Genomic DNA, 16,005 nt, shown 5'->3' with positions numbered 1-16,005 from the left:
GTTGTCTCACCAAATGAGCTGTGACCTCATTGTTGCTGGTAAATTAAAATGAAATCTTCTTGCAGCTGTGATATTTCTGAAGGTTATTTCTCTGTATTCTGCTTTGTTCTGACTCTTGTTTAGTTGCTGTAATATAAAAGAAATGCTACAGCCACCGCCCATCGGAGATTGAGATCACATAATTTATTTCACATTAGAATTTTTACTCAAATGCCTAGAGGATATGGGAGGTATTTTCAAAGGCATAAATTGAAGTTAGGTGCCAAATTCCCATTGGTCTTCTATAGGACCTGGGTTCTGAACTGCCTTTTGTGCCTGTGAAAATCTCTCCCATTATGGGTCATGTTTAGCTTATTTGAAATCTGGACTGGATCACACAGGAAAAAACTAGTCCAGTCCTCCTGTCATGCTGCCTGCTGTTGCTGTTGAGTGCTTAATGTGACTCCCTACACAACTGCATTTCCCCAGTCTGAGAGATACAAAGCATTTGGGCCATTTGCCTGTATTTGCATCCCATCCTGAGTTTGATGTTGCTGTATATATAGATGCATGGGCTTGTTCTGATTGTGGAAAACTACATGCTACAGGACAATGAGAACAGTATTTCCACCAAGATCACTATATGCAGAAAGGTTTATGGTTTATGCTTTAAGCTTTATGGTTAACCACTATATGGTTAACAGCTTTCTTAAACTTGTGTGTTTGTGTGCTGTCGTTTGTATTGGAGTCAGTGGTATAGAAGTGTTATTTTAGACTGATGTAAGGGACTCCCCTTCTGTTCCCTTCATACCCACATCAAGTGGTCTAGCAGAGTGTCATTTTGTACACTGCCATAACAGGCCAGGTCTTTCTATTACCAGCCCACTGTGCAGAGTCAAAGCATTCAAATCATGTGAATAGAGGTTGTTGTAGTCTGGTGAATCTGGCATTCATATGTTCAATGACAGCTTTAAGTATATAGGGTTCATTTTATGATCTGCCTTACATGCCTATGCAGGAGAGTAAAGAGGGCACACATAGTCTCTTTACTCCCCTGCCTAAGTCACCTACATAACCAGTCTGTGTGTGGGTGTAGAGCAGTGACGACAGGCCCACTGCTCCCCCAGCTTGTGTATCTTGTGCACAGTCCAGCAGGGCGGAGTTTGGCCTAGAGAAGGAAGCTGGTACAGCTTACTTCCCTCCTGGAACAAGTCGGAAGCCAGGACCCAATTGTCACTCTGAAGCACAACTGGAGCCCTGGCCTGCTTCTGACAGCCCAATTATGTGCTGGCCCTCTCTCAGGACTTATGGTACACAAATTGGTATCCACAATTTAGCCCAGAGATCAGATTTTTCTGCCACTTTGCCTCTAAAGACAGGGAAATGTTTACACCTTCAAAAGCTGCCATCCCTTTTGGACATAAGGGCCCAAAGTGTGATTGCTCAGGATATTAGGCCCAAGCTCCTCCACTGGGCCATCAACTGCGTTTTCTGGGAGATGACCCCATTGCTCAGGTTCATTTTCTCCTCTCTCTCTACCCCTCCATTTTCTAAGAGTGAAATAAAGAACTAATATGCCAGCGTGAGTAAGGTTACTGATGTGAGTAAAGGTTTGTAGTGTTCAGGCCCTAATTACAATCTGCATAATTTTCCAGCTTTTTAAATTTGCACATACCTCTATTGTTATCGGTATAAGTCAATCTCATTATTTTGGGCTTTATCTGTAACAAACACATTATTAAAAAAGCCTTGCTGTGAAAGCAGACTTTATGAAAAGCCACCCTTAATTGTTCATGCAGTCTGGAGAGTGTTGAACATCTAGTGCTGAACAATGGCTCTTTGATTTTAAATGGCTTGTTAATGTACACTTGTGGGTAATCTGTATGGAGATTCAAAATTGTGAGATTCCTATTTCAAAGAAATCACAAGTCCCTGGTCAAAAGCCCCTCAAAGTACTCTTGGAAAGCTCACATGGAGCTATTATCCCCTAACTTAAAACAATTTTTGGTAGTTGTCTACCAGACCTGGAGGTGAGATTCTGAAATAAGAAGACTCCGACTCAGCAGGATGTTAAAAAGATGTTGAAACGTCATAGCTAAAGAAAAGAAGACAAGATTTGGTCAGGGTTTGCTAACACCTGCTAGATAATCTGACATAGCCATACATTTTTTCCTAGTGTGGATGTACTTCAGTTTTGTCAATTGAGGTCGACCCCAGTGGGAAGCCTACAATTGACTTCAGCCAGCCAAATATCAAGGTAATAGATGTAAACCTATGTCTACACTTGGGAAAAGGTTGCGGTTAGTTTAAGGTTATTTTTCATAATCTAGACAAACCCTGTAGGAAAACAAGGGAAAACATGAGAGTTAGTTTTGAGCTATCATAAGGAATTGATTATTTTTCAGTCACCAATTTTATATGCTACCTTTTACTTGACTTAATATAATCAGATCTATCTAGAGAATAATTAGTTTAGGATATTTGAATGAGTAATTAATGACTGCAAGATATGTTCTCATCAGTCTCAGTTTTCTGCTTTTAACACACTGGTAAATAAATCTGAAATTATTGTTGTAATTTGTCTGGAGAAAGTGTTATTCATTTTTTTATTAAACCCCTTAAAGACGCTCACTGATTTTTTGGGGCCAATCTCAAACAACATGTTAATATGCATTTGTTCATTTTTTTCTCACCATGTTAATTAAAACATACTTCAGGCCCCTATCCTGTAAACACTTAAGCATGGATGGACTATAAGGTGGATAGAAAGTGGGCTAGATTGTCAGGCTCAACAGGTAGTCATCAGTGACTTGATGTCTAGTTGGCAGCCGGTATCAAGCAGAGTGCCCCAGGGGTCGGTTCTGGAGCCAGTTTTGTTCAACTAAACTGAGGGGAGAGGTAGATATGCTCGAAGGTAGAGATAGGGTCCAGAGTGACCAAGACAAATTGGAGGATTGGGCCAAAAGAAATCTGATGAGGTTCAACAAGGACAAGTGCAGAGTCCTGCACTTAGGAAGGAAGAATCTCATACACCGCTACAGTCTGGGGAGCGACTGGCTAAGCAGCAGTTCTGCAGAAAAGGACCTGGGGATTACAGTGGATGAGAAACTGGATATGAGTCAGCAGTGTGCCCTTGTTGCCAAGAAGGCCAATGGCATATTGGGCTGTATTAGTAGGGCACTGCCCGCAGATTGAGGGAAGTGATTATTCCCCTCTATTCGGCACTGGTGAGGCCTCATCTGGAGTATTGTGTCCAGTTCTGGTCCTCCCACTACAGAAGGGATGTGGAAAAATTGGAAAGAGTCCAGCGGAGGGCAACGAAAATGATTAGGGGGCTGGGGCACATGATGTACGAGGAGAAGCTGAGGGAACTGGGGTTATTTAGTCTGCAGAAGAGAAGAGTGAGCGGGGATTTGATAGCAGCCTTCAACTACCTGCAGGGGGGTTTCAAAGAGGATGGAGCTAGGCTGTTCTCAGTGGTATCAGATGACAGAACAAGAAGCAATGGTCTCAAGTTGCAGTGGGAGAGGTCTAGGTTGGATATTACAAAACATTATTTCACTAGGAGGGTGGTGAAGCACTGGAATAAGTTACCTAGGGAGGTGGTGGAATCTCCATCTTTAGAGGTTTCTAAGGCCCAGCTTGACAAAGCCCTGGCTGGGATGATTTAGTTGGTGTTGGTCCTGCTTTGAGCAGGGGATTGGACTAGATGACCTCCTGAGGTCTCTTCCAACCCTAATCTTCTATTATTCTCTGTGTATAATCTGATTCACATGAATAGTTTCATAGACTTCAGGGAAAACAATGGAGCTATGCTGATTTACATGAGGATTTGGCCTTCTATGTCCAAACCAAAGAGAGAGAGAGAAAAAGAAAAAGAATCCCTGTCAGACAAATAGTTGCTAAAGGAACAGACCCATTTAAGGACTATATTTTTGGTGCAATTAGGTTTACTCAATGAGCAATAGGTTTATATTTTTTAAACCAGAGTAAAGTAAGTCCTGTGCAATCTTACCTATATAATATATATCATGTGCTCTCCATTTTACAGATACTTGATTTTGAAAAGTGTGTGAAAGAGAATAGGTGACTTTGCTCCTTACACATTTTGTGTACAGTATTTTCCCCTTTTCCTTTGACTTATTCAATCCTCCGAGTGTTACTGTGAAGGACCAGCTCTTTTGTATTTAGATAAAGTGCTTTTATAAGAAATTACATAGCAGATTTGACTTTTAGTAATATGAAATCTTAGATTTCATTGCAAACAAATGGAGAGACAGGTCAGCAGAGGGAGCTACTGTAGAAACAATAAAAGAAAGAAGCGAGTTGTGCTAATTAAACAGAAAAGAAAATAAGTGATCATAGGAAAGAAATTTTGGATTAAAAAAGGGCAAGAAGAGATCAGGCAAGATCTCTTTTACACTGGTGTAAATCAGGAATAAATACATTGAAGACAGCATGAAACCAATGTGAGATCTGAATCAGACCCTTCACGAGAGAAGAGAAGGAACAAAAGGAAAGCAGAAAGAGGCACAGAATTAAGAAGGCTAATAAGATCAAAAAGGTGAAGATGGAAACAAATAAAAGGAACAATATAAAAATACAAAGAATTGAATCCATACTGCAATTATTCAAGGCATGATCTTGCTCTGACACTGACTTCAGATTTCACCCAGAGGGTCAGATTTCCAAGTGCTTGAGACCCACATCTAGGGCCAGATTTTCAAAACAGCTCAGCTCCTATTTAGACAGCCAAATAAATGACAACACTCCTACTGATTTCCAACGGTATAGAATAAGGGCTTAAGAGAGTTTAACTGGTTTTATGCATGATAGTCACAGGTAATTCCAAGATTTATATTTTCCTTTTGAGCTCCTGCTCCAGGAATACCTTTAGCTTTAAAGAAAGTACCAATGGGTGAACTCCCCCAATATACAGGTTTTTCACATCACCAACATTGTTTTTGGAGCTAACAAAATGTGAAATACTGTCTCAGTCATATGTGTTTATAGCATTGAACCCTAAAGTAGCCCATTTCAGTCTTCATGTTCATTTGACCCTGGGAAAGAATAGAGAAATTCCATCATATATAGTCACCTACAGAATTATGGATCTCTATCAGCCACAAGAACTCAGTTTAGAGCTCATGAAAAATGAAGGAACAAATGGTGAAGTCACATTGCTGTCAGTGGGCTTGCACAGGTGTAACTGGGTGGCCCTTTAACAGGAATTCAGTAAACAATTGTGAAGGTGATGCACAAGGAATAGAATGCAACTCTCTTTCACATAGGCTATATTGGCTATGATGTGCTAACAGCAGTAGAAAGACGCAATAGCATATCATAGTCAGCAATAGACACTGCTGAGCACATCTATCCACAAAAAAATGCATCATTTTTTGCAGTCACTTTTCACACAAGACCTAAAGGGGTCAGATTCCTTAGCTGATGTCAATAGAGCAGGGGTTCTCAAACTTCATTGCACCATGCCCCTGTTCTGACAACAAAAATTACTACATGACCCCAGCAGAGGGGACCGAAGCCTGAGCCTGCGGAAGCCCCGCTGCTCTGGGTGGGGCAAAGCCAAAGACCGAGCCCCACCGCCATGGGCAGGGGGCCAGAGTGCAAGGGCTTCAGTCCCAAGTGGGGGGCCTGTAACCTGAGCCCCACCACCCAAGGCTGAAGCCTTTGGGTTTTGGCTTCAGCCTCAGGCAGTGGGGATTGGGCTTGGGCTTGGGCTTCAGCCCTGGGCCCCAGCAAGTCTAATGCCAGCCCTGGCGATCCCATTAAAACGGGGTCCCGACCCACAGTTTGAGAATAGCTGCAATAGAGCTATACTGATTTGCACCATTTGAGGATATGGCCCCAGAGTTTCTGTCATTCTGTTCCCTCTCTTCTCCCTTGTGAACAATTTCAAAAATAAATTTATTTAGGTTGCTATTAATGTCATGACTATATCGTTACTATTTACAAAAGGCAATAAAAGAAATTTATGCTTCTTATAGCAGCAGTATTATTTGGAGCCAAACATTCAAAGGATATTAAAGAGGAGTTATAAAAAAGGCATAGTTGTCAACTGTACTGAATTTCTGGCTCTGGGACTGCTGTACAATAGCACTATACTTCTTTCTTTTTTTTAAAATCTAAATCTTCTTGCTAAGGTTGCTGCTGCTTATGTCACTGATCTGCTGGTCTCCTGCTCTGCTGAGTTAGCACCATATTGCCTGCTATCAGGCACTGACAGGAAATACCAGCTTCTGGAGGTGTATCTCAGCAGCAGCTATGAAGGGTGAACGATATCTTTAGAATTGATTCTGCACAGCTTACTGAGGCAAAACCCTTAGTAAGGCAAGGTGTGCAGGATCTGGTCATAGTATAAAATGTTTACAGGACTGAATAAAGCAGAAAGGCAGGGAAATGTGGAGAACAGAGAAGACATACATGGGAGAAAGAGAGGCAGAGCTGAGGGAGGGGCAGATATTGAGGAGGAAAATGAACTCTTCATCTATTTTCCTTCTCTCTGCCCTTTTCCATTATATTATCATCTCCTTCTGCCCCTTCATGCTTTTCTCAGTTGCACCCACTCATGGGACTCAGCCAGGGGATTGGATGGAACCTGGAATCCTCGCCAGGACCATTGAGTCTCTTGACAAATTAGCAGGTGTTCTTCAATGCATGGAGTTTAGTGCACTTGGCAGCCAGTGTAAACCATGAAGAGAATTAGAACTAAAGAAAGGCCCAGACCAAAAGCCTGGATCTGGACATGGATCAGCATTTGCAGAGAGAACCTCTCTCTAAAGTGGACCAAATATGAATGCCCCAGAACTTTGAGAAGTTCAGATTTGGACCCAAATTGTGAAGCCCTATGCTACGGACTACTCAGATCCAGAGTTTGGGTGTTGCCGTTCACATAGATGTGAAACTAGGCTTTGGACCTTAGTTATCAGAGAGAACTCTGAAAACATCCTAGATGATATTTTAAAGCAAGAGAGTTTCCTCACCCTGAAAATTATTCCTCTATTCATACTGCATGCCATGCTCCTGAGGGAATAAGAGGCTAAGAAATAAGGAGAGGAGACAGAACAGAATGGACACGAAAAAAGTATATGAAATAATGACTGGCATAGAGAGAGTCAATTTGACCTTCAGAGTATTCTGTAAACCCTTATGTTTTTTCAGGCATTTGAGGAAGGTGAAGACAGAGTGAGAATCAAGCTTTGAGGTATTTTGTGATCTGTCATCTTGATTATCTGGGTTGCTTTGTAATATAGGTTTGGGCTGTCTAGATGGGGCTGGCTTTTTTCTTGGTATAGTTGTGGTATTTTAAATGTCAGGAGGGTCTATATCTGGTAAGAATATTCTTTGTAATTAAATAATCAGAATTATTAAATAAACTCAGTACTCCTATCTACTTTTCCCTATCTACCACGAGGACCTAAAACTAAGCTGGAAAGGCAAGACATTTAAAAAGGGGAAGAGAAAATACTTCCTTTAAAGCAAAGCATATAGAACCTGCAGAACACCTGCCACATGACTTTACTGAGACAAAGAGCTTAGTAGGCATTTATTGAGTGACAGTATCACGTACATTTATACTAATTAAAATATATAAAATGCACCATTCTTTACCACTGATTAAACTTCCTCTATAGATATGTTATTATGCATTACAGGGAATTTGCACTTTCCTCTGAAACATGAGACAGACTACCAAGTTCCCAACTAGATGGAGTGTTGGTTTGAAATAACACCAGGTATGGTAGTTCCTGTTTAAGAAACTGTGCCAGCTGTTGGCTGAGGAAAATGTTACTGATCCTGAGGGCTGGAATAATACTTTGTTCTAACATCATGTGGGGATGAGGAAAATATCTCTAAAACCACTTATGGTTCAACAGTTAAAAACACTCCCAATTTTGAACCAGACACACTGCCAGCAATGCACTGGATATTTCAGTGGGCCTGTTTTTTCCAAATATATTGCAAAGATACATTTCAGAACTTCCACAGCATACATATCAACACTAACAATGTCATCTAGTGCTTTTTGCTTTCACTCAGGCCTATTCAAATGTCCATCAGAGAGAAAACTTACTCTTTTACCAGTTAAGATGATTGAATTAAAAAATCAAATCAAAATCAAAGTCCATCACCTAATGAAATAGAAACAGAGATCAGAGTCCAACTGAGCAGGACAACCAAGTAATATTTTTCCTCCTTTTTATTGCTTTTTTCCCACTGCGGGAAGCATTGTAATTTGCAGGCAAGCAACATACATACATTAGGGATGGTTTCCATTTTTTGCAATCAAATTATTTTAATTAAATCCAGGCTCTGCATACGTTGATTTTATAAGAACAGTTTTGCTCAACAGCCGATCCAACAACCTCCGAGTGCTCTTACTCCCTCTGTCTGTGCTAAATAATTATCCATTTCTGGAGGAAACACTTCAAGAAATAGAATAGAAAAAAATATTTTTGTGTAGCATGTCTCTAAAATGTAACTTAGCAGCCTATATACCATGTGACTAAAAATTTAGGACCATTTCATTGCCCAAGAGGGGAAACCAGAACTAGGAAACTGCAGGAGTCAACTCATGGATTTTCCTACAGAGTTGTATCAGGGACATGAGCAGAGGATTTGTGTTCCTTCCATAGAGCAGGCAGGTCCAACACCCACTTAACCCATGGATGTCCCAATATCTACAAGAAAACCTTGAGAACATAAGCACACATATGGATGGCATGAAGGCCCAGTGCCATTCCTGCTCTATGGGGAACTATAGCTACATGTGTCTGTGCAGTCTGCAGATGCATCTCTCCAAGTAGTGTTCCAATCTGTGGACAGAAATCCCTTTGATATATTTCTTTTTTTGGCGGGGAGACTATGTGGTGGACAGGGTCTATCCCCTGATCTCACTCCCACCCAACCCATAGAGCTTTGAAGTGCAGGGGTTTCTGTGGGATTGAGGCATGCAGCAGATCTGATGCTACCTTTTCCTTTTTTGGCTGACTGCTTTCGATTGGGTTTTGCTCCTCTGCCCTCATGTTAAAGGAGGAGAGACTACGGGCCCTAGAAACTTCTTTTCCACAAGCCAGTTGTACAAGCAGTATTTAACTTTTTGCTCCATTGATTTCCCTATTGCTTTACTATAGCTTTGCATAGTATAAAAGCATGAGGATCATAGAACAGCTCATTGGTACAGGATATAAAATAACTTTATTATCATATGCTAGAAATAGCTGTGTGAACTCTAAACTATGCTTCAAATATCTTATATCCCCCATTTACTTTCTTTTGGTGCTTGTATATCAGAGACTTGGGACCAGATTGTGGTATTGTGATACCTTTACTCACATTGAATAGTCTCTTATTACATATATAGTCTCACTGATTTCAGTGCAACTACTCCTGGAGTAAGATACTACACTTGGTGTGGTAGACAATATTCTGGACAAACCTCATGGAATCAAGATAAAATGTACACTTTATTGAATTAGGTTTGAGACCTTTGGAGTCCATTGTATAAAAATGCAATTGTTCCTGTGTTATTGTATGCAACTTCTCTAGTAGGAGAGGGTGATAATGTAATTCTTCAGCTGTTTGAAACCACACCCCTAGAGAAGTTTATATTAGATCAAATATATATATATTAGATCAAACTGGATTCTCCAGGGACCAACAGACAAAGACAGGATTTTGGGATAGGCCGGTTTTAAACTGGCCCAGAGCCTATTTCCTGATCTAGCCAACGGACAGGACCCCTGGTCCACAGAAGGACAACTCCTTAGGGAAGGGTTGGAAGCACTGGGCCTATTGAGGCCCCATAAGACAGTGTTTGTTCTGAGCTAAAGTTCAGATGAACTTGAACCCACAAGGAAATCCCCTGGGTGTGGTTTGGAAGCACTGCTCCTGCTAGAGTCAATGTTAGGGTAGGGGTGATCTCTGGTAAGCTGATTAGCATGTGTGTTTATTCCTTTATTGTTTTTAATATGTTTTCTCTGTAATGCTTTTCACCTTAAGAATAAAATAGTACTGTTTAGAAAGAGCTGTGTGGGAAGTTGCAACAGTGGGCAGTCACACTGTTAGCTGTCTCTGAAGAGAAAGCAAACAGGTGTGCATGGGAAGTCTGTCTTTGCTGGATGTAACACAGTGAAGGCAGGGAACTATTCAGCCTGGAGATACTCTAGTCAGAAGGGAGTGAGACGTGGGTCTTCACCCAAGAAAAGCAATGGCTGGGGAGCTGGAAGCCTGAGAGGGCTGCCCTTGTTGGTCCATAAAGGGAGAATACAGGTATAATTGCCCTGAACTGTGATATCTTATTACATATGCAGTCTAACTGAATTAAATGGAGCTACTTCTGGAGTAAGATAGCCTTACTCATACCAAGTGTATTATCTCTGTCTGGCCCTTCTCTTGACCCATTGTGCTTCACCCCAGTTTCCCTCTGTAGTGAGGTGGTGTGGTGCCCCACCACCCCGCCAAGGGAAGAACCTCCCCAGACACCAAAGAGGGCAGAGCCAATGGATCCTGCGCCCGCCCCCCAGAGGTCAAGGAGCAGGACAGAAAGTAGAAAAGCCCAACCCCGGAGTTCAGTTGGGCAACAGCAGCCGGAGAGGTCAGATGCCCATGGCCTGGCTCCGGCTTGTGAGACCCCAGCAAGCCGCGGCTGACCCAAGGACTGGCCGGACCAGCCGATGCCTGATGCTGACCGACGCCCAGAGGAGCAGCCGAGCCTACCCCTTGTCAGCTATCCAGAGGAGCAGCCATGCCTACCCCTCACCAGCTACCCAGAGGAACGGCCAAGTGTACCCCTCGCCGGCGACCCAGAGGAGCCCATGGTGCTGGAACCCTCCGAGGACACCACCCTGACCCTGGTACCCTACGAGGGGGAGTCCGGAAGTAGCCTGGGGGCAGCTGACCCCAGTCTGGCTGCAGCACTGCCAGAGCCCATGTCAGTGTGTTGCGGCCAGGATCCCCACTGACACAGCAGCAGGTCTTCGACCGCTGCTAGGGCCCCGGGCTGGGACGCAGTGGAGTGGGAGGGCCTGTGTCCCCCCTGCCACCCACCTCGCGGGTGGCCGTCTCCCCCTCCGCCTGGTTGCTAAAGCCAGGGCCTGGGCCTATACTGAGCTATTGGCTCAGCCCCTGTCTAAGGGCCTGAGCACCTGACTGTTTCCTTGCTGCCCCGCCCTGACCCAGAGCCTGGGCTTATATCAAACTGCTTGCGGGACCCAGCCTGAAGGTCTGGGCCATAGACTGGGTATTCCGCAACGCAGCCGAGAGTGTAGTGTGGCGGTGTGGTGCCCCACCACCCCGCCGAGGGACGAGCCCCGGCTTAGTTCCCTTACAATCTCACAGCCAAACTGCCTTTAATTACACCTTTTGTATTTCCAGTGATTTCAGGGTTGTTGCATTGTGTTCTTCACTGTGGGTCTCACTCAGCTGACATTTAAGCTAATAGATAAACGAGCAGATAAAATCATGTTCTTGCAGGGCAGCATTGGTGTGACACGTTTCTAGTACATCTTGAGAGGAGAACTTACACACACAAAATATTTGAAACCATTCATGCAGTGGCAAAAAGGGACACATTTCAAAGGAGACACTTTCTTCAGAGCTGAGACAGTAGGGGGCATTGGCACAAATTGGCACAAATCTGAATAATCCTTTTGATGAAAGTGGGCTGATGCACAGTATTAACAAATGTAGCGAACACTCATACGTCACCAAGTCACGTTATTAAACTGTGTCCTTCCCTTGTCTCCTGAAGTTATGTTTTAAATACTAGCTTTCCTCAACAGTCTCATCTGACTAATCTTTTCATGCTCCAGTAGCCTTAATACCAGTTTCCTAACTCTGCTATTTGTTGATGTGCATCACCTGCAGCACAGCACCAATAACTGAGAATTATTTAGCTTATCAGATTTCTTATAGCTTTATGAGAATTTTTTTTCTGCTCTGATGACTGCAGAGGCTTGGCTAATGGTTTGTATTATACATGTAAATGGTGTCATATTTATTATACCGCCTGTCTATTCAATTCATAAGAGTCTCAGGAACGTTCAGAAACGCACATTAGTAGAAAACCTTAGTTGCATTATTATTTTTGACTCTCGCAACTATAGATAGATATTATGATAGACCCAGGCCAGTTGGGTTCAGCAGAGTAGCAGAAGGCCGATCTACTGGCCACTGGATGAACAGTTTTCTGTCCCTCACTGATCAGAGCAGGGGCTGCTCCAGGCTAATGAGAACACCTGACTCCAATTAACCTGCAAAGAGTCAGGTGAGGCCATTAAATTAATGTGACCACCTGACTCTAATTAAGGCCCCTCTGCTAATATAAAAGGGCTCACTCCAGTCAGGTAGAGAGGAGTCAGAGGAGAGGAAGCATGGCTGGTTAATGAAGACACCCTCAAGTCATTGGTAAGGGAGAAGCAGGAGAGCTGTGGGGAAGTAGCCTAGGGAAATGTAGCAACTCTGTCGGTAAAAGGTTGGCTGTTAACAGCTGCTGACATTAGGGTCCCTGGGCTGGAACCTGGAGTAGAGGGTGGGTCTAGGTTCCCCCCCAGCCCACCACTACAGAAACACCTCCTGGGAGGGGAGAACAGGCCTCTGTCAGGACAGGAGGCTAAACTGTTTTGGCATGAGGCTGTAGGAGAAACAGAGACTAGGAATTCTCTCACCAGCCTCCATTGCTGGCTTATGATGAAAAGGGCTCAGTAGAGAGAAGGGCTATGTGGAGGGTTGCAGTGAGCCTCTGAAGCTAGCATAAACAGCCTGGAAGCGTGGGACCCATGGGGACAAGGTTGGAGCTCTGCCACTATATATATATTTAAAGCACCCCATTGCTTTATATAGCAACTATATATATATATATATATATATATATATATATATATATATATATATATATATAACAACCCCATTGTTAAGTAACTTAAGATTCCTTAGTGATATTATTTTGATTAATGGACCTATGGAGTCAGATTCAGGTTTCTATAATGTATTATGGAAAAAAAGTCAAGCCATGTGGCTCATTTTCTTGCTCATGAATATATCAGCAAACATGTGATTAGATCCTCATCTTCCATGGTGCTCAGCACTTTGCAGGATTGAGTCCATAAAGATGTATTGTAATAGGGCATCTTAGTTTATTATCAATATTACAGTAGCATGCTGCAGCCCCAACTGAGATCAAAGCCCTATTGTGCTTGGTATGGTATGGCCATATAGTAAAAGACTATTCCTGCCCTGTTAAGTTTATAGTCTGAATAGACTGGACTGACAAAGGTGGGGTGGGAAACCGGCACAAAAAAGTGAAATGACTTGCCCAAGGTCAGCGACAGAACTGGGAGAGACAACCCAGTTCTCACAGGGTCTCATCTAGCTCATTACCCACTGCACCATCCTGCCTTCAAAAGAACTGAAGATATAAACCTGATTTGACCTGGTAAAATGAGTCTCATTAGCCACTGCAAAAAAGAAAACCTAGCATGTCTGACTATGTTTGGTGTATTACAGGTAACATTTTGACAAGGTAATATAAATCCACAGGATTTTGTGTGTATTTTTAGCTTCCTAACAGAATGAACTAGGAATATATCACATACACAGAATCTAATCTTTCATCAGTGTAGCTCTCAGGATTTTTGTCAAACCAAATGCATAGGGTCACAAATCACAGAATTTTCCAGGGATTTTGTGTTTCTGGTGTGGGTAGCTTGAGCTTCTTAATACTTGAAAATCTATAAACATGATTTTTCTTCTAGCCTTTCATTTTTTTGAAATCTTGCAAGCAATAAGCACTCAGAACAAATATGATAGCCATTGCTCGTGGCTGAACCACACACCTAGTCAGTTCAAGGTTAAGGCCCTTTACAGCTGTGCTGACCACAATCCTTAAAATATTGCTGACTGGTTATCATCTCAAAAAATCTGTGCTAAAGATGGAGTTTCCCTTTGAAGAGGCTCAACACTTATAGAGAAATAATTCTAGGGTCAATGTGGCTCTGCTGATAGACTGGGTGACATGCAGTGGCATTGTTTACTCACTTTGGCAGGCTTGGGTTTTCCTCTTCTAAAAGAGCAAGCGCTTTGTGCAGTCACACTGCACACCTCATTATAGCTAGGAAAGCACAAATTAAATATCAGATAAAACAAGAGTACTGTTTTTAGCCTGTTAGGTTGCACATATTAGAGAAATTCTACCCCTCTTTATTATGGACATTACTAATGTGGGAGATTCAAAGTGGCACAAAGGGTGGGATGGGTAACAGGATATTTTATAGAATATAAGGCCAAAAGGAACCATTGTAGTCATCTAGTCTGACCTGTAAAACACAAGCCATAGGACATCTCTGAATTAATTCCTGTTTGAACTAGAGCATGTTTCTTAGGAAAAACATACCATCTTCACTTAAAAGTTTCCAGGGATGGAGAATCTACCACAACCCTCGGTAAATTGTTCCTATGACTAATTACCCTCCCTGTTAAAAACGGGCATGTGATGGGGCTGGTGCTGCCTAGTGGTTAGGTCCCAGGGTCCCAGCTATCCCCCCTGTATGGCATTCCTTGCCAGCAACCACACCGCTGCTGTGGCAATCTCCCTTCTGGTAGGTAGCGATTCCACTCAGGTCACCAGTTGTGTTCACCCCCTTATGGGCAAACAGAGTCCAGCAAAATATATGTAGTTCAATGGCCCCACAATAGGCCACCTCCTGGCCCCAGTGGGTGGTGTGTCCTTGACTCAGGGCTTACATTGTCTCTATCCTCCCCAGATTTCCAAGGGAGAGGAGATGAGCACTGCACCCTCTTCACAAAGGGTGGTTGGTAGGGGGAGCCCAGGCCCTCCATCTCCACTGGGCTCCAACACAGGGCCCTACAAGAGGCCATGCTAACAAACACCCCAGAGTGCCTCAGGAATGCTTCCCTGGGCCACTTCCTACCACTTACTTCCTCAGTCCAAAGCATGGTCAAAAGCTTCACAAATGATCCACCCAAAGGCTAGTCCCTTCTGTAGGACCTGGGTTAGCTGCCACTTGCAGATTGCTGCCCTGCAGCCTGGACTGTTACTGTCCATACTCAGGTGCTCCCAAGATAGATCTCTCCTGTCTGTCCCCTACTGAGCTGTCTGTGTCTGACTCTCTTTTTAAGTTCCTCCTCCAGCTGGAGCAGGCTCTGCAGGTGTGGCAGGGTGGAGGCACCTGGGCCCAGTACAGCTCCTTAATCCCTTAATCTGTCCAGGTTTATGCCCCCATCAGACAGCATCTTATTTCTAGTCTGAATTTATCAAGCTTCAGCTTCCAGCTAGGGATCTTGTTATACCTTTGTCTGCTAAACTGAAGTGCCCTCTATTATCAAATATGTTACTCATCTAAGTATGTATAGACTGATCAAATCACCCCTTAACCTTCTCTTAAGATAAACAGATTGATTTGTAGTTTTCACCAATCCTTTAATCATTACTGTGGTTCTTCTCTGAACCCTCTCCAATTTATCAACATCCTTCTTGAACTGCGGACACCAGATCTGGACACCATATTCCAGTAACGGTTGCACCAGTGCCACATACAGAGATCATGCAATCTCCCTACTCCTATTTGAAATTCCCCTGTTTACATATCCAAGGATCACACTAGCTCTTTTCGCCACAGCATCACCCTGGGACCTCATGTTCTGCAGATCATCCACATGAATTCACCCCTTCTCCAATCCAAAAGCCTCAACTGCTTGGGTGCTAAAATGCAAAAATCCTTCCCAGGTGTTCCTGGGTGCTAAAAGATGTCCTCTCTCCAGCTCTAAAATTTACAGCTTCCCCCTAACTTCAGTACAAAAATTGGTGGCACACTGAAATTTATAGGCAGTGTACAATACACTTTAACTTCAAAATCAATACCGCTTATAAGGAACACTGCACAGACTATACTGAATGGTATGGCAGTGCCATATCAGTCAATCTCCCCACTGTATTTTCCACTGAATGCATCTGATGAAGTGAGCTGTAAGTCACAAAAGCTTATGCTC

This window comes from Caretta caretta, chromosome 11, assembly GCF_965140235.1.
Source record: "Caretta caretta isolate rCarCar2 chromosome 11, rCarCar1.hap1, whole genome shotgun sequence".
Taxonomy (NCBI): Eukaryota; Metazoa; Chordata; order Testudines; family Cheloniidae; genus Caretta; species Caretta caretta.
This window is presented reverse-complemented; position numbering follows the sequence as displayed.